The sequence below is a fragment of the Pristiophorus japonicus genome, chromosome 23 (genome assembly GCF_044704955.1).
Source record: "Pristiophorus japonicus isolate sPriJap1 chromosome 23, sPriJap1.hap1, whole genome shotgun sequence".
Taxonomy (NCBI): domain Eukaryota; kingdom Metazoa; phylum Chordata; class Chondrichthyes; family Pristiophoridae; genus Pristiophorus; species Pristiophorus japonicus.
In genome coordinates, this window is record NC_091999.1 from 26,330,190 (window position 1) to 26,351,592 (window position 21,403).

Sequence of the window (21,403 nt, forward strand, 5' to 3'; positions counted from 1 at the left end):
ATAATATTATACATAACTAGAATATCATGAAAACCATCATTGTCAAATCCAGTTATTGGTACTCTCTAAAACTTTGAACAATAGCAATAATACACGGCAATCTAAACGCACACTTACACAACGGATACTTACACACACTTACACACACATAGACACACACTTCAATCCACACACATACTTACGCAAAACACACCTACACACATAAACACATACATCAATCCACACACAAACTTACGCAAAACACACTTACACACACATAGACACACGCATCAATCCATACACACACACTTGCAAAACAAACTTACACACACTTTTACACACATAAACACATACATCAATCCACACACACATTTACACAAAACACATTTACACACACATAAATACACATCAATCAACACACACACTTACACAAAACACACAAACAGACTTACACATACATAAATACACACATCAATCCACACACACACGTACACAAAACACACACACACTCGTAAACAAACGCATCAATCCAAACACACATTTACACAAAACACACAATCGCTTACATGCAAATACACAATTGCACTTAGACACACACATTAATCAAAACACACACTGACACAAAACACACACACACAAACACATAAACTTACCTGCAAACCCATTGTTACACATAAACACACACACGCTTACACCTAAACATGAACAACACTGCGACATAGCCATACACTTACAGGGAAACACACACCTGAACACATTTACACAAGCATGAACACGCATATAAATCCAAACACAAACTAACACAAAACACACACACACAAACTTACAGGTAAACACAATGTTACACGAAAACTCACACACACACATTTACACCTCAACATAAACAAACGCTTAGACATAACCTTACACATACACTTACAGGGAAACATACACATAAACATACATATACACAAGGATACACATACACTTACACATAAGCACACACATGAACACATTTGCACACGCACACACACACACATACACACACACACACAAACCCTTAGATATGAACATGTTTACACATAAAAGTACACACACTCACCTACACCAAATCGCACACTCACAATTAAATATAAACACACACACTTACATATAAACACAAGCGTTCTTAAACAAAACATAAACAAATATTTCCACACACATACACAATCTTACAACTATACATACGCACAACCCCACAGATCAACACCCTCACAGGGAAACACAAACACCGACTAATCCAAAACAAGAGATAGTCATACAGTGATAGAGACACTAAAGAGCACAAACAAAAACGTCAGGCTATAGAAGAATGTAGAACTAAGATACAGTTTTTGGACGGATAAAGTATCCAACGCTTGGCCTGAATAAATAATTCCTGATACCATAATATATCACATTTTACTATTCTGGCCTTACACATACATTGGATCAATGTAGTTGTTGCAAACTGACACGTTATTTATGTTCAGAGCATTGCCGTAACAAATAAAAAAACAAGGTACAATTCACAACTGATCTCTTACATAGACTCCTTGGCAGCCTCCAACTAAGTAACTACCTTAACCTAGTGGAAAAATAATCGATATCCTGCTGTAAACCTTCCTCGATGTTTCATCGTATTATTCCCGAAGGATAGATCGTAGCAAAGTCATCCAAAATCATTTAGCCTCTGACATGGAAGAAAAACTATCATATTTTCCAAAACGGACTACAGGGGGATCATAAAGGAAGAGCGGCAGTGGAGTGAGGAACAGTGAGAGATTGCTGAGAGTAATTAACTTAACACAAAATATACATTGGAAGTCCAATTAAAGAAAAAACTAATACCTTAAGGGAAAGAAAAGAGAATATAAAATAATAGTATGATACCCGGGATTAATAAATGATCTGAATATATTTCCTCCCCTACATCCCCGTAGATTCCTCAGACCACATCTGGAATGAAGACTATGAGTACGAGAGCGGCAACATCTGGACAACAGCTTCCACATTCATCATCCTGTTCTTCCTGAGCATTTCCTACAGCGCTGCCGTCACTCTGGTGAAGGTGGGAAGATTCAATCCGCTCACACTTCCATCTGACTGAAGCCGTTTGACAAATCTCTGGATGTTTCATTAATAAAAACCCTGAGATAAATGACCCGGACCACTAAAATTCCGCTTCATTCTTTTATCCCTCTTTTACAGCTCAAGTGATGGTCTGAATTTCGGCCGCCGTGGATGTTCCTCATCTGTTTATCATCTCTCTGTCACTAAAAATAAAATATGTCCTCTTGGTGATTCTCAGAGTAAAATGTCTCAGTTACTAGATCCGAATCAGTCGCTGAGAAATATATAACTGGGATTTCCGTCTCTCTGTTTGAAATGTGTGCGATAATTGTGGCTGTAATGTAACTGTATCTGAGAGTTTCACTGTGCTTTGTACATTTCATGTGTAAATAAATAACTTTTCTCATTCTTATTCACAAGTGTTCCCTTCCCTTTATGCTGAGCCCCTGTTCACTCGCTCTGATGTTTGTCACAACTGTACAGATAGCTGGCAGCTCCGACATAAGAACATAAGAAATAGGAGCAGGAGTAGGCCCTATGGCTCCTCGAGTCTGCTCCATCATTCAATAAGATCACGGCTGAACATCGACCTCAACTCCACTTTCCCGCCCAATAGCATATCCCTTGCTTCTCCTAGGGTCCAAAAATCTAACTATTTGAGCCTTGAATATATTTAGAGACTCAGCATCCACAGCCGTCTGGGGTAGGGAATTCCAAACATTCAAAACCCTCTGAGTGAAGAAATTCCTCCTCATCTCCGTCTTAAATTGCCGATCCTTTATCCTGAGAGAGTGCTCCCTGGTCCTGGAGTGTCCAGCCGCTGGAAACAAACCTTCAGCATTTAACTTGTCAAGCGCCCTCAGAATCTTATGTTTCAATCAGATCACCTCTCATTATTCTAAACTCCAGAGAGTACAGACCCAATCCGCCTGTATTCGGTTCTCAATGTATTGCTCAGTTATATTCACTTTGTGTTCACTTTTTTACACTTCCCTGTAAATTGTTTTCTGTGAAATTGTTAATAAATCTGGAATGACAAATTGAAGTAACTTGGATTTTCTCCATGGCTCCTGTACACCGCTTCATTTTTCCTGTCACACTGTGTTTTATTTGCCTGACAGGTATGTTTCACCCGTTCTGTCTGGGATGTGATTGAACCCAAGTCCCATTGGTGAATGACCCACGGCGCCACCCAATGTCCCATCGGAGTAAAGACACCTCGACCACTGCCTTGTTGTATCGGTCCCAGAGGCGGAATTACGGCACAACGACCAGGTGCACCATGCAGTCTCCTCTAATATTATGGTCTGTCACAGTCACATGGCAGGTTCTATTAAAAAACAGGACTCCATTCCGTCACAGATTGTCACACTTCAGTACACGGCAGAGTACTTTCACTCTCCCAGGGCAGGTACAGCACGGGTTAGAAACCTGACACAAACGCCCAAATTATCACAACCCCGGAGAATGGCCCCCAATAGGGTGAGCCTGTGCTGGCGCAAAAGGGTGAGCCTGTGCTGGCCCAATAGGATGAGCCGGGCTGGCCCAATAGGGAGAGCCCATGCTGATCCAATATGGTGAGCCCGAGCTGGCCGAATCGGGTGAGCCCGGGCTGGTCCAATAGGGTGAGCACATGCTGGCCCAATAGGGTGAACCCATGCTGGCCCAATAGGGTGAGCCGGGTTGGTCCAATAGGGCGAGCCCGGGCTGGCTCAATATGGCGAGCCCAGGCTTGCTCAATCGGGTGAGCCCAGGCTGGCCCAATAGGATGAGTCTGTGCTGGCCCTATAGGATGAGCCCATGCTGGCCCCATAGGTTGAGGCCATGCTGGCCCAATAGTGTGAACCCGCGCTGGCCCAATAGGGTGAGACGGGTCTGTCCAATAGTGTGAGCCCGGGCTGGCCCAATAGGGTGAGCCGGGCTGGCCCAATAGGATGAGCCGGGCTGGACACATAGGCCGAGCTTGGGCTGGCCCAATAGGATGAGCCGGGCTGGCACAGGGTCACCAGACAACAGTCAGCACAACAAGGCTCCCTGTCAGGGCCCACTGACCTGGTCACAAACATGTGTCCAATCAAACTGACTGAAGCCCCGCCCATCCATTATCGCTGCCCAAAGGGCCGCGCATGCGCCGCGAGATCCGCTCTGACCAAGATGGCGGCCACTGAGCCCGCTGCCCAAACCTGACCAAGATGACGGCCGCTGAGCCCGCTGCCCCGGACGCTCACTGACTGGGCCTGGAACCGGGCTGTGATTCGGTTATTGGGGACGAGCCCGGGTGTATGTGAAGCGGATGGTGCCGAGTGTTGTCTCTCGGGCCTGGGCCCGCGCTTGGGCTGCGTGTCCCGCCCGGGGTTTATTAACGCAGGGAACTATTGGTTCTGCACTTTGTGACTGACCGGAGACAAGCCCCGCCCCATCTGGGCCCGAATCATTCTGTGCATGTGGGGCAGAGAAATAAAACTTGGGTAAGGCACTTCGGATGGGGGAGGCATGCACTGGGACTGGGGTAAGGCACTTCGGCTTGGGGAGGCGTACACTGGGACAGGGGTAAGGCACTTTGGCTGGGGGAGGCGTACACTGGGACTGGGGTAAGGCACTTTAGCTGGGGTGGGGGCATGCACTGAGACTGAGGTAAGGCATTTCGGCTGGGAGATGCATGCACTGGGACTGCGGTAAGGCACTTTGGCTGGGTGATGCATATACTGGGACTGGTGTAAGGCACTCCGGCTGGGGGAGGCCTGCACTGGGAATGACGTAAGTCACTTCGGCTGGTGGAGGCGTGCACTGGGACTGGGGTAAGGCACTTCGGCTGGGGGAGGCATGCACCGGGACTGGGGTAAGGCACTTCGTTTGGAGGAAACTTCCACTGCGACTGGAGTAAGGCACGTTGGCTGGGGGAAGCATGCACTGCGACTAGGGTAAGGCACTTTGATTGGGGGAGGCATATATTGGGGTAAGGCTCTTCGCCTGTGGGAGGCATATACTGGGACTGGGGTAAGGCATTTTGTTTGGGTGAGGCATATATTCGGGTAAGGCTCTTCGCCTGGGGAGGCATATACTGGGACTGGGGTAAGGCACTTTGGCTGGGGGAGGAATGCACTGGGACTGGATAAGGCACTTTGGCTTGGGGAGGCATATACTAGTACTGGAGTAAGGCACTTCGACTGGGGAAGGATGCACTGGGACTGGGGCAAGACACTTTGGCTGGCAGTCGCTGTCTTCTGGGAGCTCTGCCTCTGTTGTTTCAGGAAGTCAAAGTGGATCAAGTTACAATTTGCAAAGTAAATGAGACGTTGGGATGGGCGGTTTCAGTTACACATTCGAGTGACACCTCAGGCTGTGGCTTATCTTCCAAAGGAACCAATCATGGAAAAAGGTTGGAGCATGGCGGCCATTTTTGCAGTACAAATATGCACGTCCTTTATTAAATCGCTCCCTCCCTCCACCCATCTCTGACCCCCTGTCTCACCCACCGCGCATGCTCAGCTCACACTGCCTGGCTGATTGACGGCAGCTCCCGACCAATAGGGAGAGCAGTTGTGGAGCTGGAGGTCTGGGTGGGCGGTTAGTCTTCCAACCAATCAGCGTGTGCAAGGGGTGCGGCTTGTGGCCCCTGTATTGTGTAGGGTTAATCACATAGGGTTAATTATGATATTTCGACATTTACAGTTTGTTTCTGCTTCATGCCTCGTGGAATGTTGTTGATGCAGAGAGAGAGAGAGAGAGAGAGAGACCTTGATGCACACACCAACTTGTTTATGGGACGGTCGGCGCCTCGAGGTCTCATGTTTTGTGGAAGAACAGCTGGGGCCTTACTGATTTGGAGTTGGCCATAAACCACATGCACCCATGTTTGTTCAATAGTATAAAGGAATGGAACTGTCCAGTAGCTCTTTGAACTTCACCTTGGACCGTGATTCGCGTGTGGTGCCGGGACCCCTAAGGCTCCAGACCAGCCGTCGTTGCGGAGTTCCCGATGGTCCGAAGGCTATGAGCTTTGTTGCATCTTATAATACTTCTCTTTTCTTCTTAAACTGTATTATGTTTATTTTCCCTCAGTAAACGGTGTTTTATCTTTACTTCAATTGTCTTGTCTCTTATTAAACATTCATCCAGATCCCGAACCTGGGTCTATTATTATCGATCCAAAAAATGTTGACGTCACGAACATGATCTGGTAAAATGTTTAAGAGAAAAGACAAGGAGCAGTCTCCTCCTGCGGGAGAGAAGTATAGAATACCAGGGTGGAGCACGTGTGATGAGGGTTTTGGCTCTCTTGCCAATGTGCTAGCCCAGTTTGCACCCCCGCAACATTGGGATATGCAGTTATTGGAACAGAGCAAAGATAGAACCGTAGCCCACAGGAGAAAAGTAGTCCCTCACAAATGGAATGGATTTTGTTGACAGCATTAAGGACGATGTGTAAACAACTTAAGGAAAGTGAGGCAGAAAACCTAGAGTTAAAAACAGCTGTTAAAGTTTTTGAAAGTCAAAACTCGACTCTCACTGAAGCGGTCCGCACTGCACAATAACGGGTGGACAAGCTCAATGAACAATCAGAAACTTTAATATGCCATCTGGTGAAAGTAAAAAATTATTAAAAAGCCAGACGATGGAAATTGCAGATAGATCGGTCAAAGGTACGTGCATTGGTAGCTGGACCCACTTGGGATCCGGCTCATTGGGAAGGAGACATCTGGTACTCCTCTTACTCAGAATATGAGTGGACAGATGGAGAGGGGGGGGACGGGAGGAAACTAAAAATCCTCCCCCATACGCTCCGAGCACGAAAGCTAGACCCCTTATGACAAATAAGGCGAAACAGCAAGATGGGGAACAGCTGGTAACCACTAGAGGGGTGCGTGACTTGACCACTAGTGAGTTACAAGAAATAGGGTCTCGATTTCGCAAAAAACCCGAGGAACCATTGTCAGAATGGCTAACCCGGATTTGGGATCAGGGAGCATCAGGCGTAATATTTAACCCTGAAGAGTTAACAAAACTGAGGACTATGATTACGGACCACTATATCACAGCAGTGCTACGGAATGTCCAGGGAACAAGTCGCTATGGGACATGGTTATTATAGGGGTCCAGCAAAAATATCCCTCTCCGTTGATTTGGAAGTGGAGGTAAAACCTTGGAGTACTGTAGGAGAGGGTGCAATACAATTGCGCAACATGGCAACACAGGGAGGAATATATCACCAACAATATGGGGGGCCAGACCAGGAGCTCTTTACGGCAGGAATGCTGAGCAGGCTGATGAAGAGTGGCCCTCCTATGATGAGGGGTGCACTACTCGCATTATTGGGACCAGCCCAAGGGCAGCGGGTAGGGGACGCTTTCCTGTTGTTAGGACAGTTAGAGGATGTAGAAGATAGTGTGGGAGAGTCGAGAACGGCTAATGTAGAGGGGGATCAGGACCAGCGACAAGGTTCGACCTCTGGGAAAGATATAGGGTCAGGAAAGAAAAAAAAATAATTTTGCGGAGGGACATGTTCACGGCTTTACTGAAAGCAGGGGTCCCCAAGGAAAAAATTGATGGAATCCCAACAGGAGCAATGTATTCTATGTGGAAGCAACGCTGCGTCCCGGGAACAGGGAAGGGAAAAAGGAGGGAGGTAAGGGAGACTAAGTCGGATAGCGACAAGTCTGCGGATGCGGAGAAACCACCTCCCACTAGCCTATACCCCAGCGTAGAAGAGCTGTGGAAGGCTAGTAATCCCCTCGAATGGGGTGTGGCCAGGATCCGGGAGTACTCCCCGTTAGAACCACATCAACCCAAGTTCCCGGGGATCTGAGGCCACACATTCCGATTACGATACAGTGGCGGAGCAGGGGCGAACATACAAAGAGATGTTGCTTTACTAGACACAGGGGCAGAAGTTACTATTATCCATGGAAACCCTAGGAAACACACAGGGACCCGTGTGATGATTAATGGGTTCGGAGGGGCAGAAACGCCCGCTGTCCGAACAACTATCAAAATGGCGTTGGGAAATGGGCCTCCGCGCTGGGTAACGGTCTTAATATCGGCAGTAAAGGAACATATTATTGGGATGGACCTTTTAAAGGGAATCACACACAACAACTCGTTTGGGCGATTCTCATTCGGGATATGGGCGATCACTGAGATTGCAGGGAAGCAAAGTAGGAACCAGTGGTAATACCATGGCCATCGCGTATAGTGACTATGAAACAGTACCGCATACCTGGGGGACACAAAGAAATAGGGGAAACCATACAAGGGCTCTTGGAGGCAGGAATCATTAGACATGTGGTGTCCCCCTACAATAGCCCTGTTTGGCGTGTGCAGAAATCCGACAAAAGTTGGAGGATGACTGCGGATTACCGACAACTGAACAAATGTGCCCCTCTCCTGGCAACTGCTGTCCCAGATGTAGTAACTATAACAGAGCGGCTGTCTCAAGAAGGTGCGGAGTGGTATGCGGTAACCGACCTGGCCAATGCCTTCTTCTCCATTCCAATAGCGAAAGAATCCCAGGACCAGTTTGCATTCACTTGGGAAGGGAGACAATACACGTTTAAAGGCCTACCTCAAGGTTACCGACATAGCGCTACCCTATGCCAAGGATTGGTGGCCCGGGACCTGGACATGTGCACGTTGGCTCCTAATGCCTCACTGGCACACTACATCGATGATGTACTAATAAGGGATCCCACCGAGGCTGTGGTGTCAGAAGCCCTAGCTACTTTAGTCCAACACATGAGAGACAGGGGCTGGGAGATAAATCCGAAGAAGATGCAGGGCCCGAGCCAGATTGTCCAGTTTCTGGGGATCCAATGGTCTCGGGGTGAGCGCGTCATACCCGAGCCTGTGAAGAATAACATTCAAGAAATGGCCACCTCCACGAATAAAACTGAGACACAACGGTTCGTGGGACTATTGAGTTACTGGAGGAGACACAACCCTCACCTCACGATGCTTTTAAAACCGTTGTATGCCGTAACACGAAAAAAGGCCCACTTCGAGTGGGGAAAGGAACAACATGCAGCCAAAGAAGCCGTAGCTCAAGCTTTACCCCTAGCCCCACGAGTGCCTGGACAGCCTTTTGAGCTCCAGGTATCCGTTACCAATGATACTGCAGTATGAAGTTTGTGGCAGGTTCAACATGGCACTCGTATATCGTTAGGGTTATGGTCTAGAACATTGACAGATGCTGCTGCTCGTTACACTCCATTTGAGAAACAATTATTAGCATGTTATTGGGCCCTTACAGAATCAGAAGGACAGACAGGGGACGCCAAAGTCAGTTTAAGACCAGACCTACACATATTATCCTGGGTTCTGTCAGAAAATGAGACACATAAGGTCGGGCGAGTGCAGCAAAGCTCCATAGTGCGCTCGAAATGGTATATCGCAGACAGAGCAAGTAAAGGGAAAGAAGGAATCACCCGGCTACATGAGCATGTGGCTGAATACCCACAAACAGTTGAGAGTGAACTTACGCAGTCGTCTGTCAGTTTAACCAAAGAGTCACCGATCACCTGGGGCGTGTCTTTTGAACAGTTAACACCCGAAGAACGTAGCCATGCCTGGTTCACAGGTGGCTCAGCGGTCTGGCGAAATGGCTTTCGGCGATGGCGAGCCGCTGCCTTCAATACAAAAACCCAGACAATTGTGCATGATGAGGGCGTGGGAGGCTCCAGCCAGCAAGCAGAACTAGCAGCTGTAGTCCTTGCGTTAGAAGAGGAACAGCAACAAGTAAACATATATACTGACGCATGGGCAGTAGCCAATGGTATGGCGGGCTGAATGCGAAACTGGCATGAACATAACTGGCAAATAACTGGGAAAGACTTGTGGGGAAAATACCTATGGGAACAAATATGGTCCAAAGCCCAGAAGATGAAAATAACTGTATATCATGTGGACACTCACATGAAAAATACTTCAAAGACCTCTGAATATAATAACACCGTTGATAATATAGCCCGGGTACGGGCTGTCAAAGAGGCGGAAGAGGAAGAATATGGCATAGGCAAGTGGGTCCACCACAAATCTAGATATTTGGACATTCAGGGTACGATACAGTGGGCACGAAATAGGGGGTTACATTTGACGACGGACGGTGTTAATCAGATCATAAACACCTGTGAAATTTGTCAAAAGGTGAAGCATTTTCCCCAACAACGACAACACGGTGCCATATTAAGAGAGGGACTCAACCAGCAGAAACATGGCAAGTTGATGATGTAGGACCTTTACCATTGCAACAACGGTTCCAATATTTGCTCATTGTTGTTGATACCTATTCTATACTTTTGTTCGCTTATCCAGTGACTAAAGCGAATCAACCAAGTACAATTAAAGGACTGGAGAATTTAATCACATACTACAGTGAGCCGGCAGAAGTACAGTCCGATAATGGGTCGCACTTCACAGGTCAAACAGTGCAACGGTGGGCGGTAGACAACGAGATCTATTGGATGTTTCACAAACCTTACTATCCGCAAGCTGCAGGTTTAATGGAACGCAGGAATGGATTACTTAAACAACAGATTAAAATATTAACTCCCACTAACACATTGCAAGGGTGGTTAAAGATCTTACCACAAGCAGTGCGCAATCTGAATCACCGACCATTGTTGGGGGGAACTCCCATAAGCCACATGTTAGGCAAAGTTAGTGTCCCTACTATTGAAAAAGAAAATCAGACTCAGGACACAGTTTGTGAAGGAGGAAAAGTGTGGGTGCAGTACCCCCAGAAACGCTTACAAGCAGGGGAAATCTTAGTGAAAGGAGAACGAAACACTTATTGTGTGCTCCTGACGGGTCAAGATTTTCCTCTCTCTGTTGACAAGGGTAAATTGACTAAACGGGGCTGAATTAATATAATTATGATTCCTCCCACAGGAATTCTGCACAAAATGGCGACTTACCAACTCGTGCTGGCCAGCCTCTGTGTCTCCTTATCTGTGACTGTGCTACTTCCATCCTCAAACACAGCATGGGGTGGCGGATAGCTAACACTGATCGTACGCAAGACAATTACTAACCTTCCTCCCACTGTAGACCTAACTCGTTAAGCTCAATTTCTAAAAGATAATCAAAAGGTCACTGACGAATTGAGCAAACGAGGGCGTACTCTTCATACTCTGCAAGTTGCTATGAGTTACAGTGAAAGCGCCTTGGTCAGAGTTGCGACAACTGTCACTGACCTTACGGTACACCATTGGTGGGATATCTTTTACGGATGGTCCCCAAAGACATCTGCCGCTTTGAAGCTGTTACTACATCCTATCGTTGTTTTACTCATCGCGTTATTTCTGATATGTATGTATTCTTTGATGTAGATTGTGGGCGTTGTTCGCGCATACACAATATGTAACTGATGCACTACGCTTTCAACTCGATTATATTACTTAGAATGTCTAAATATCAAGATTGGATTGTATTGTATAGGGTTAATCACATAGGGTTAATTATGATATTCCGACACTTACAGTGTGTATTCTGCTTCATGCCTCGTGGAATGTTGTTGATCCAGAGAGAGAGAGAGACCTTGATGCGCACACCATCTTGTTTATGGGACGATCAGCGCCTCGAGGCCTCATGCTTTGTGGAAGAAAAGCTGGGGACTTACAGATTAGGAGTTGTCCATAAGCCACATGCACCCATGTTTATTCAATAGTATAAAGGAACGGAACTGACCAGTAGCTCTTTGAATTTCACCTTAGACCATGATTCGCGAGTGGTGCCGGGACCCCTAAGGCTCCAGACCAGCCGTCGTTGCGGAGTTCCCGACGGGCCGAAGGCCGTGACCTTTGTTGCATCTTATCATACTTCCCTTTTCTTCGTAAACTCTATGATGTTTCCTTTCTCTCAGTAAATGGTGTTTTATCTTTACTTCATTTGTCTTGTCTCTTATTTAACATTCATCCAGATCCCGAATCTGGATCTATTATTATCGATCCAAAACACATGCTCGCACAAGTCTTTTACACAGGTTATAGAATACAAGCAGCTTGTTGGAGCATAAAATGTTTCTGGCTTTCTCAAAAACAATTACTTGTTTTTTTCCCCCATACCCAGTTCTCACCTTTACGCAATAACACATGTAGGGGCTCTAAGAGGGTGCTTAACCCGGTAGGAAGTTGCCAAAATAGTTGAGAAGTCCCAGGAACGACCTCAGCTCCATGATGTTCTGTTGCCTGGGCGCGTTCCTGATCGCCTCAGTCTTGACGTCTGTGGGCCGAATGCCGTCCGCCGCGATCTTTCTCCCCAGAAACTCCACTTCTGTTGCCATGAAAACGCATTTCGACCTCTTCAGCCGCAGCCCTACGCGATCCATTCGCTGGAGGACCCCCTCTAGGTTTGTAGGTGCTCCACAGTGTCCCGATCCATGACCAATATGTCGTCCTGAAAGACCACTGTGCATGGTACTGACTTGAGTAGGCTCTCCATGTTTCTCTGGAAGATCGCTGCAGCCAACCGAATTCCAAACGGGCATCTGTTGGAGATGAACAGTCCCTTGTGCGTGTTGATGCAGGTGAGGCCCTTCGAAGACTCCTCCAACTCCTGCGTCATGTAGGCCGAAGTCAGGTCGAGCTTGGTGTACGTCTTGCCTCCTGTCAGCGTCGCAAATAGGTAGTCTGCCTTAGATAGTGGGTATTGGTCCTGTAGCGAGAAATAATTAATAGTTACTTTATAATCGCCACAAATCGTGACCGTGCCATCACTTTGGAACAATCGGGCTGGCCCACTCACTGAATTCCACTGGGGAGATGATGTCCTCGCGTTGCAGCATGTCCAACTCGATTTCCACTCTCTCCCTCATCATGTGAGGTACCGCTCGCAGCTTGTAGTGAATGGGCCGTACCTCTGGGACCAAGTGGATGAGCACCTTCGCCCCGGTAAAAATGTCTAATGCCTGGCTCAAAAAGGGAAGGATATTTTTAAGAACCTGGCTACATGAGGCCTCATCGACATGTGATAGCGCTCGGATGTCATCCCAGTTCCAGCGGATTTTGCCCAGCCAACTCCTTCCAAGCAGTGTGGGGCCATCGCCCGGGACAATCCAGAGTGGCAGTTCATGCACCGTGCCCTCATAGGTGACCTTGACCATGGCGCTGCGCAGGACAGTGATGAGCTCTTTGGTGTACGTTCTCAGTTTCGTGTGCATGGGGCTCAGGGCTGGTATGAGTGCCTTGTTGAACCACAGTCTCTCAAACATCTTTTTACCCATGATGGATTGGCAAGCGCCAGTGTCCAGTTCCATGGCTACGGGTAACCCATTCAATTTTACATTTAGCATTATAGGTGGACATTTTGTCGAAAATATGTACAGCCCGTGTACTTCAGCATCTGCCTCCTCTCTCTGAGGCTCGAAATTGCTTTTATCCACCATGGACCGATCTTCCTCTGCCACGTGGTGGTCAGCAGGTTTTGCAGAGCTTGCAGCTCGTCTGCAAGCTCGTTGGAGCAGCCCCATTGTTCCACAGCTGTTGCAAACATACCCTTTGGAGCGGCATGAATAGGCTGAATGGAAGCCTCCACAACGCCAACAAGGTGTGAATTACCTTGCATTGATCCTTTGTTGCGGACTCTGAGTCATCTGGGTCACCTGAGGCCTTCTGGCAATTGCAAACACGTGGTTTCTGCCCTGTACATTTCTGCTCACAAACACAGTTCCAATTAATTTGTGAACATTGATAGCACTTGTGTGCTGAGAGATTTGTTTGGTGTTATCACTGACGGACATAAACGCCTGTGCTATTTCAATGGCCTTACTGAGGGTCGGTGTCTCTAAAGTCAAAAGTTTTCGTCAGATGGTCTCGTGGCCAATGCCCAGTACAAAAAAGTCTCCGAGCAGCTGCTCCAGGTAGCCATCATATTCACATTGTCCTGCAAGTCGCCTTAGCTCGGCGATGTAGCTCGCCACTTCCTGACCTTCAGATCGCTGGCACATGTAGAACCGATATCACGCCATCAGCACGCTCTCCCTCGGGTTAAGATGCTCCCGAACCAGTGTACACAGCTCCTCATACGACTTATCTGTGAGTTTGACTGAAGCCAGAAGATTCTTCATGAGGCTGTAGGTCGGTGCCCCGCAAACCGTGAGGAGGTCTGCTCTCCTTTTCGCAGCGCCTCCTTCTCCGTCCAGCTCATTGGCTACAAAGTAATGGTTTAGCCGTTCGACATAGGCTTCCTAGTTCCCATCCTCCAAGACCTTCTCCAGGACGCCAACAGTTTGCTGCATCTTTCCATTGGATTTGCATACTCGTCGCCAGTTATTGTGTTCCTAACAGAGATGAGACTGCACACAGGGAGGTTAAAGTAACAGTGACCTCAGTCTTTATTAAGGCATTCCAGAATGAGGAACAGGCCTTAGGGGCCGGCTTATGTACAGTGCTCCCAAGGGATGCTGGGATCCCTTGGGACTTCAGGGGATGTGCTCCCTGTTGGCAGAACATGGGAGTGCATGCTTTACAGATGCACAACACACCCCTCCCCCAACTCGGGCTCCCACCCCTCCTCTCCCCAACTCGGGCTCTCTCCCAGCTCAACTCGGGCTCCCTACCCTCCCCCCACAACTCGGGCTCCCTCCCCTCCCACCCACCACACTCTGGCTCGGGCTCCCTCCCCTCCCGACTTGGGCTCCTTCACCCTCCCCTCTCCTACCGACTCGGGCTCCTACATCCTCCCCTCCCCCCCGACTCGAGCTATCACCACACCCCCCCCCCCGCAACTCAGGCTACTCCTCTCCCCCACAACTGGCGCTTCTCACCTCCCCCAATTGGGGTTCCTCCCCAGCCCCCAACTCGGGCTCCTCTCCTCCCCACAACTCAGGCTCCTCCCCTTCCCCCTCTCCCCAAATAACTTGGGCTCCCCCCTCCCCCACTCCCCCAACTCGGGCTCTCCCCCTCCCTCACCCTCTCCCCCAACACGGGCTCTCCCCCTCCCTCTCTCCCCCAACTCTGGCTCTCCCCCTCTTCCCCAACTCGGGCTCTCCCCCTCCACCTCTCCCTCAACTCGGGCTCCCCCTCCCCCTCTCCCCAAACTCGGGCTCCCCGTCCCTCTCTCCCCCAACACGGGCTTTCCTCCTCCCCCTCCCCCGCAATTCGGGCTCCCCCCTCCCCCTCAATCGGGCTCTAACCATCTACCCCAACTCGGGCTCTTCCCCTCCCCCTCTCCCCCAACTTGTGCTCTCCCCATCCCCCCTCCCCAACTCAGGCTCTCCCTCTCCACCCCTCTCCCCCAACTCGTTCTTTCTCCCTCCCCCTCTCCCCCAACTCCGGCTCCCCCAACCCCGTCTCTCCCCCTCCCCCAACTCGGGCTCGCCCCCTCCCACCTGAAGGTACTGACTCTTTCTGGGTTCAGTTCTACACTCACTGGTTCCCCTCCCCTGAAGGTACTGGCTCTGGCTGGGTTCAGTTCTACACTCACTGGCTTCCCTCCCCTGAAGGTACTGACTCTGGCTGGGTTCAGTTCTACTCTCACTAATTCCCTTCCCCTGAAGGTGCTGACTCTGGCTGGGTTCAGTTTTACACTCACTGGCTCCCCTCCCCTGAATGTACTGACTCTGGCTGGGTTCAATTCTACACTCACTGGTTCCCTTCCCCTGAAGGTACTGACTCTGGCGGGGTTCAGTTCTACTCTCACTAGTTCCCTTCCCCTGATGGTGCTGACTCTGGCTGGGTTCAGTTCTACACTCACTGGTTCCCCTCCCCTGAAGGTGCTGGATCTGGCTGGGTTCAGTTCTACACTCACTGGTTCCCCTCCCCTGAAGGTACTGACTCTGGCTGGGGTCAGTTCTACACTCACTGGTTCCTCACTGTTTGTGAAATGCTCCTGACACTTTATTAAACACACACAGCAGAAGCCCATGAATGTGATGCGAGATCACTGACTCATGAACAGCCAGCAGTGTGGAGCCTCCTGAGGATTCGATCCCTTTACGGCCAGTATTTACAGGAGCTGGGACACGGGAAATGATACATTTGTTCACTAAAAATAGTAATGTCTAATTAATTTACAGACGCTCCCTGACCAATCCCCATTTTCCCTCCATTTGCACACGCTCCCTGACCGGTCCCCATTTCTCCATTTACGGACACTCCCTGTCCAGTCCCCATTTCTACCCCATTTACAGATGCTTCCTGACCAGTCCCCATTTCTCCTCCATTTACAGACGCTCCCTAACCGGTCCCCATTTCTCCATTTACAGACACTACCTGACCGGTCCTCATTTCTCCTCCATTTACAGACACTCCCTGACCGGTCCTCATTTCTCCACCATTTACAGACACTCCCTGATCAGTCCCCATTCCTCCTCCATTTACAGATGCTCCCTGACCAGTCACCATTTCTCCATTTACGGACGCTCCCTAACCAGTTGCTATTTCTCCTCCATTTACAGACACTCCCTGACACTCCCCATTTCTCCTCCATTTACAGACGCTCCCTAACCGGTCCCCATTTACAGACACTCCCTGACCGGTCCTCATTTCTCCTCCATTTAAAGACACTCCCTGACCGGTCCTCATTTCTCCTCCATTTATAGACACTCCCTGACCAGTCCTCATTTCTCCTCCATTTACAGACACTCACTGATCAGTCCCCATTCCTCCTTCATTTACAGATGCTCCCTGACCAGTCCCCATTTCTCCATTTACGGACGCTCCCTGACCAGTTGCTATTTCTCCTCCATTTACAGACACTCCCTGACCAGTCCCCATTTCTCCTCCATTTACAGACACTCCCTGACCAGTCCCCATTTCTCCTCCATTTACAGACACTCCCTGACCAGTCCCCATTTCTCCCCCATTTACAGACACTCCCTGACCAGTCCCCATTTCTCCTCCATTTACAGACACTCCCTGACCAGTACCCATTTCTCCTCCATTTACAGACACTTCCTGGCCACTCCCCATTTCTCCTCCATTTACAGACACACCCTGACCAGTCCCCATTTCTCCTCCATTTACAGACACGCCGTGACCAGTCCCCATTTCTCCTCCATTTACAGACACTCCCTGACCCCTCCCCATTTCTCCTCCATTTACAGACGCTCCCTGACCAGTCCCCATTTCTCCTCCATTGACAGACACTCCCTGACCAGTCCCCATTTATCCCCCAGTTGCAGACACTTCCTGACTCGCTGGGGATTTCCCAGCACTTCCTGGTGGTCCCAGAGTCTGTGTCTGAAACTGGCGGGTGGTGGTGAGGCGGCGGATAATGCGGAGTGTTGTCTCTTAAACTCCAGGAGGAAACGGGACCTTTGTGTTGTGGCTTTAAACAGATGGAACCCTGTGGGGTGGAGCAAACATTGCATCATCTGTTAGTGAAATGGATTCATTCAGGACAGGCAGCAGGGTTTCAGGAAATCACACAGTGCAGTGAGAAAGGAAATAAATGTTGTGTAGATGGATTGTCAAAAGGTGTTCGATAAGGATGCCGGACAGGAGGCTTGTTGATCAAATTAAGGCTCACAGTATTAAAGGGAGTGGGGCAGCATGGAAAGGAAGTTGGGTCAAGGGCAGAAAACAGAGAGTGGCGGTTAATGGAGGTTCTTCAGACTGGGGGGATGTAAACAGTGGTGTCCCCAGGATAAGTGTTGGGACCATTGCTCTGCTCAATATAGAGAAATGATCTGGGCTTGGGTATATGGGGCACATGATCAAAATCTCCAGGGAACACCAAAAAGGGCTCATGGCTAACTGTGAAGAGGAGTTTAAGTGCCTTCATTGTCAATACACAGGTTAATAATTGGGCAGGTAGATCTGAAATGAAAGTTAATGCAGAGAAATGTGCTGCGATATATTTCGGGAGGAAGAAAAAGGGAGGAAATGTATATTAAATGGTAAAACTTTCAATGGAGTAGAGGAGCAGAGAGATTTAGGGTTTTAGGATTCCAGCTAATTCCATGTCTTATTGAGGATCGAGAGACGAGTGTTAGAACACAAGAACATAAGAAATCGGAGCAGGAGTAGGCCATCTGGCTCCTCGAGCCTGCTCCGTCATTCAATAAGATCATGGCTGATCTAATCCTGGCCTCAAATCCACTTCCCTGCCCGCTCCCCATAACCCTTCACTCCCTGATCGCTCAAAAATATGTCTATCTCCACCTTAAATATATTCAATGATTATTATGAGAAACATTAATATTTTAAGAAATATAACTTGAGCAGATTCTCTGTGCTCTACCACATCAGAGTAAAGATGCAAGTCCCGCGTGTCCACAGTAACTGGATTGAACCTCGGGTGCCCTGAGCTTGATCTACGGTGTCTCTAGTCCCCACTGTCCTCTTACATCAGTCACTCCTCACTTTTATACCCTGCACTGATCCACCTCTGGCACTGGACTCTTCTTTGTCTTGTCTGCTGGGTTTGGGCAGGATACGAGGAAAAGATAGCTGGAACGTCTCTAATCCGTGATTTACAAGGACACTTTCCCTGGTTCCCAGCAGTTACTTTTCTTCAGTAATTTTCTCATTATCCCTAAACTCCCCTGCCTGCTGTTAGTTGTTAGTTCTTATAGTTTCACAATTATAGGTATAAGCATCACGCGTTATATTCTAATCTATTGTGTTACTCACTCTTGTTTAAGCTTACATTCTGGTTACTCACAGACAAACCCTGTTCATTCCCCGAGCTGATTACAGATTGCAACAGTGAGTTCAGTGAATGGAATGTCTGATCAGTGTTGTCAAGGTGACCTGTCTGCAGTGAATCGATTGTTTGAGTTTCTAACTCAGACTAAACTTATCTTTCCCATGATGCTCATTGAAATCAAAGTCAATGTATTTTAGCCATTTTATGTTGATAACGTGGTTAAAGAAGCACATGGGGTCCTATGGTTTATAAATAGGGGTGTGGAGTACAAAAGGGCAGAGGTCATGTAAACCTGCACAAATCATTGGTTAGGCTGCAGTTCGAGTATTGTGTCAGGTTTTGGGGATCTTACACCAGGAAGGATATCGAGCCCATGGAGAGGGTGCAGAGTGATTCACTGAGATAATACCAGGGAAGAGAGGCTTTAGTTAACAGGGCAGATTGGAGAAACTGGGACTCTTTTCATTAGAACAAAGGGTCATTGGAGATCTGAGGGAGGTGTTCAAAGTTTGATCGGTATGTGACGAAAAACTATTTCCACCAGTCGGTGAGTCAGCAACTCGAGGGCATCAAATTCAAATCATCACCAAAAGGCTCAGACCCAGGGGTGAGCTATCGAACACACTGTACAACAATGTTCGGGACACTCACTGGCTCTCCGGATCTGTGTCCAGGGGAGGAACTGATGGGTTTTCCTTATCTTTGGCTTAATTGATGTTCTCATCGAGGTGATGGATGTCAGTGTTTGGGAAAGGGTCATTCTGAGCACCTTGTGTCTGCCTAAAGCACTTCCAGGGCAGGTAAAGCACGGGGTTAGATACAGAGTAAAGCTCTCTCTACACTTTCCCAACAAACATTCCCAGGGCAGGTACAGCACGGGTTAGATACAGAGTAAAGCTCTCTCTACACGGTCCCATCAAAACTCCCAGGACAGGTACAGTACTGGTTAGATACAGTGTAAAGCTACCTCTACACTGTCCCATCAAACACTCCTAGGACAGGTACTGCACAGGATTGCTGCAATGTCAGTGTTGCCATCTTTCACATGAGTCGTTCAACCGAGGCCCCATCAGCTCTCAACCAATATCACTCAAACAGATTCTCTGGCCATTGCTGTTCATTGCAGCTTGCTTTGTGCAAATCATCTGCTGCATTTCCTATACTACAACAGTGAATGCACTTCAAATGTACTTTGGTGTTGTTGCACTTCATTGGCTGTAAAGCACTTTGAGGTCATGTGAGGTGCTGCATAAGGGCAGGTCTTTGTTAAATGAAGGAGAAAAGATCCAAAAAAGGAACAGTTAGTAACAGGACAACAATTAGTCGCCACTTATATTGGAGAAGTCAAGGAATCGACACACTGTGTGTTGGAACCAAAGCTGATTTATTTGTCAGATATCCAGAACATTAAATCCTGCCCAGTTACAGGGGAAACACAGCCCGACTGTCAAAATGAACACGATTCAGTCCTGATGTGATCACAGCATAATTGAACCCTGCAGTCACTTGTGAACTCGCAGGTGTCTCAGCAGGTTGTATGGGGCAGTGAATTCCTTCCCACAGACGGAGCAGGTGAATGGCCTCTCCCCAGTGTGAACCCGCTGGTGTGTCAGCAGGTTGGATTTCTGAGTGAATCGCTTCCCACACTCTGAGCAAGTGAACGGCCTCTCCCCAGTGTGAACTCGCTGGTGTGTCAGCAGGTTGTATGGGGCAGTAAATCGCTTCCCACAGACGGAGCAGGTGAACGGCCTCTCCCCTGTGTGAGCGCATTGATGTTTCCTCAGATTATTTCTGCTTTTAAAGCTCTTCTCACAGTCAGAACATTTAAACGGTTTCTTATTGGTGTGAACATGTTGGTGTGCCAGCAGGTTGGATGAACAAGTGAATCCCTTCCCACACACGGACACAGGTGAATGGCCACTCCCCAGTGTGAACTGGCTGGTGTGCCAGTAGGCTGGATGAATCACTGAATCCCTTCCCACACATGGAGCAGGTGAATGGCCTCTCCCAGGTATGTACTCGCTGGTGTCTCAGCAGGTGGGATGGCCGAGTTTATCCTTTCCCATATTCTGAACAGCTGAACAGCCTCTCCCCAGTGTGAATGCGCTTGTGAATTTCCAGCTCAGACGGGTAACTGAATCCCTTCCCACAGTCTCCACATTCCCACGGTTTCTCCATGCTGCTGGTATCTCTCCAGATTGGATGATCAGTTGAAGCCTCGCTCACACACGATACGTTTACAGATTCTCTGCGCTGTGAATGGTGCGATGTTTTTTCAGGCTGTGTAACTGGTTAAAGCTCTTTCCAAAGGCAGTGCCATGGAACACTCTCACCCGGCTGTGTGTGTCTCAGTGATTTTGCAGTTACACTGATGTTTGGAATATTTGCCTGCAGGCAGAACAGACAAATATTTCTCCTTCCACTTTCAAAGGCCGATGATATTCATGTTGCGGTGGATCAAGTGACTCTGTGAGATCTTGGTGATGTTTGGTTCCAGTTTCCCATCTGCAAATCTTCCCCTTCTAATCCCCTGAAAAAGGAGTTTACAAAAGTCATCCCTACTCCCCATGCTGAAATCCAAACCCATTACTTCATTGCCAACATTTATTCCTTCATGCTGAAGGTATTGACTCTGGCTGGGTTCAGTTCTACACTCACTAGGTCCTCTCCCTCTCCTCCCCTGAAGGTGCTGACTCTGGTTGGATTCAGTTCTACACTCACTGGTTCCCCTCCCTCTCCTCCCGTGAAGGTGCTGACTCTGGCTGGGTTC